This window comes from Ischnura elegans, chromosome 3 (assembly GCF_921293095.1).
Source record: "Ischnura elegans chromosome 3, ioIscEleg1.1, whole genome shotgun sequence".
Taxonomy (NCBI): Eukaryota; Metazoa; Arthropoda; class Insecta; order Odonata; family Coenagrionidae; genus Ischnura; species Ischnura elegans.
Window position 1 is genome coordinate 42637038 of NC_060248.1, and position 3631 is coordinate 42640668.

Genomic DNA, 3631 nt, shown 5'->3' on the forward strand with positions numbered 1-3631 from the left:
TTCACTCTCGGATATTGGTACTTGGCGAGAGATATTCACAAAACCTCGAGGAGCAGAGAAATACTTGTGGGTGGGAGAAAACGAAGCGTTTCGTACCGAGGAATTACGGTTCATGAAGTGAAACTTTTCCCATAGAATTTTCCGTGTTATCCTCGTGTAACTAATTTGGCGCCAAAACTAAGCCGGCAGGTAACTCTTCCATAAATATGAATTAGCTGCGGCCTCATTAAACTTTCCACGCAAATCAGCCAATGAATTTCACCGCGAGCAATATACGCCGATATGCACTTGGCGTGAATAAAATTTACGCACGAGTGACAATTGTGTGAGGCCAATTTAAATAATGTAAGTGACATAAAAAACATAAAAACAGGATCAATCAATCTCAAACAATCGCTATACCCTTATTTACGCATGAAACCGCTATGCCCTTATTTTTCTCAGTTCATTAGGCTTTAAGTTAATAAAATACAATGTTTATGAACTCAATTACGAATACCGCGAGACATAAACCCTTACATGGCCGACTTACGCTCCCTCGTCTAACTTAATATTTATTTTTCACCAGAGAGAAAAATAATTATTTTTCGTATTTTGTTCGATAAAATTCACCGAGTCTATTCATATTTCACGTTCTTTATGGCCTCTCCACACACACCTAACAATATAATCAATTAGAAAATAGTGCTAATTCTTTGGACGGAGCAAAAATTCACGACTCATCTAGGCAAACAGGTGAGTGCAAGATTCATCACCTCCTTCTTTCCGCGGGAAATCTCCCGCGTTTCCAAACACAACACCTGACCTTTTTTCTCTCTCAGCAAAGTGCTCTACATATTTCCTCAGAGGCAAAATGCTTTTTAATTTACCCGACCCCGTCCCTTTCCACCTTTTTATCGCCGGGAGGCCAGCAATTCACCCTTCCCCTTTCTCTCCCTCCTTACCTTCGATTCACTTCCCCTCCCGCGAGGGTCTGCAACAATGAAGAAGAAAGACCCCACGGGTTGTTGGCGATTGGGGTGGGGGGAGGGTTGGGTCGAGCGGGGTAAGCGGGAAGGAGGTGGTAGGGTTGGCATAAAACGCCTATTCACAGGATGACGTTCCGTGAATTCGGGCGATGAGGGTAACAGGGCGAGAGAGAAACTCATGAATAACTCAGATGTTTCTGCGAGTTTCCATGGATACGTGAATCCATAAGCGGATTAGTACTTTTTTGTGGGGGAAAAATTCTCTCGCCGAAATTTTCGTTCTCCGACGACGGATGTCGCATGTGTACCTCCAGTGGTTGGCTGAAAATGGAATGGCTCGAGTCTTCACAGTAAAAACTGGAGAATTGGAACCATCATGACACGTAATTACGTATTGTTAAAAGCGGGATGGGGTGATTTGTGTCACAGAAAATAGGATGTTAATTCCAAAATGTGGAAGAAGCACGATAAAATAAATTTTCGCTAAAATAATCTGCATTCTGATTTTTACTCGTAAATTCAAAGCTAAAACAAAACAAGCGAGGATATTCGGGTTTTCTACCGGTACATAGTTGACATGGCTGCCGACGCGATGTTTCGGAAGCCAATGCGGATCCCATTATCAGGGCTGATACGCCTAATTTGCTTACGAAACACATTTTACAATAGTTAAATTCACATTCGTTTTCGTTCATTCGACTGATTCCGGAAATAATTCAAATAAAACTTTATTGTTATTATAGTATTCCACCGATTAAAGTAGGTTTCCATGGAGTAATTAAGACTCATTCTTTCAGCCTCCCCTTCCTTTATGTACCTCCCCCTTCAATTCACAGTAAGGTTTACTCCCTTTTTTCTTCCAAAAAATCCTATCCTCTTCCTTGGTTTACCTAACATTCTACCCTCTAACACCGTGAAAATGAAATGTACCATGGAATTAGCTTTGCAATCGGTCCTTCGGAACGACTTAATATTGGAAAGCTAAGTTTTAATGCACCCTGAGAAGCAGGGATGCCTACTTACAAAAAATATTGGGGGGTCCCAAACCGGGGATCTTGCCCCGGGAAATGGGTTTTAAGTTTTTCAAGCATTTTTGAAGAGTCATATGAGCAACATTAGAACCTTGATAACTCAAATCTCGATATCTGGCCACTCCGGGGAAAATCAACAAGCCTGACACATTTTTATCACATACCCATAACGAATTTTTGAGGGGGCTCGGGCCCCCTGAGTCCGACCCACAGCTGTAACATATGATTTTACAGATGTGTTGCAACAGACTCTCTTCCCACCTTTGTCAAGAAAACAATAAAGAATAACAATACCTTTTTCTGAGGCCGATGGAGTCGGCGCCACTGCTGAGAAGGTCAAAATGACAGATTAAGTTATGAGCAAGTAATACGAGATGAAATAATATCAGTCGAGCGGGGTAATGCGTCCCCTCAATGCTAGAGCACATGATAATTTTTGAGGAGGAAGCCGTGGTCTCCACCACAAACGAGCATCCTGCAGTCCTCAAAAGACATCCCCGACCAACCCATCGCACCCTGCTCCACCCCTTTATACACTCACTATGCGACTCTTTCAAACTCCTGCGTCGCCGCTCCCCTTATCAACCTCCACTGCGACAACTGTTATTCTTCTCCGCACACACAAGGGGCTGCCGCTCCGCTTTCATGAAAGGCCCACTCCCACGCTCAAACATCTCTCGTTTACTCACGCAGCCTTCCTCCTCATCCCCACCTTCCCTCGAGTTCTCCTTTTCTTCCATCCTTCCATTCCCTTCATTTCATTAGGCAGCTCCTTACACTCCGAACCATTATGTGCGTCTCATCTCTCTTCGAAAATTGCACGCTAGTCAAAGGATCTGTCATGCCACACACTACACGTCAGGAACCTTACCGTTATGAAGCTCTTTCCACGCCCCGTGTTCTATTGAAAATGAATTTAAAAAAGGAAATTTAAAAAAGAATTTAAATATGGAGGCATTAAAATATAATTATATTCGCTGTGTGGACAAGTCTCTACTCAAAATTCCTCCCACATGTTTTGTGAGATCCTTTCTTGTAAAAAAGATTGAGATGGGGACAAATGCCTTTGTAAAATTGCCGTGATAAATCCGAAGTCCTGTTTTTCTGAGAATACATCCGCTATATATGTTGGAGTGGGAAAGGAATTCCTCAACACAATTCAGCTCTGCCGATATAAATGCTATCTTTTCTCAAGTATTAAAAAAAAGAGACTTAATTTCATTGAAGGACTAATACATATACACCAATATAATACCAAGTTGTTTATGAGTCAATGATTATCGTGAAAGTTCTATATCACCAAACTTTATCGACCGTTGATATTAAGATATCTACATTAAATAATAGCATCTATAAGCAAAGTATTTAATAATTGGAGAAATAATAACTATTACTTCATTTTTTTTGGACAAGATGAAATATGTGACAAGGTTACAAAATGATAACGGGACACTCACACGATAGGTATGTTAATTTCTCAACAAGAGTGGATAGCGGAATCTCACAAGAGGGTAAATGTGCTTCTTTACTGCCATCTATAACAAGTTGTCTCGTTCCCTACCAACTTACGAAGCTTTCTTCTCTCACGTTTTCCTGCGTTCCCTACCAGAACATTTACTTTGGACATTTTTC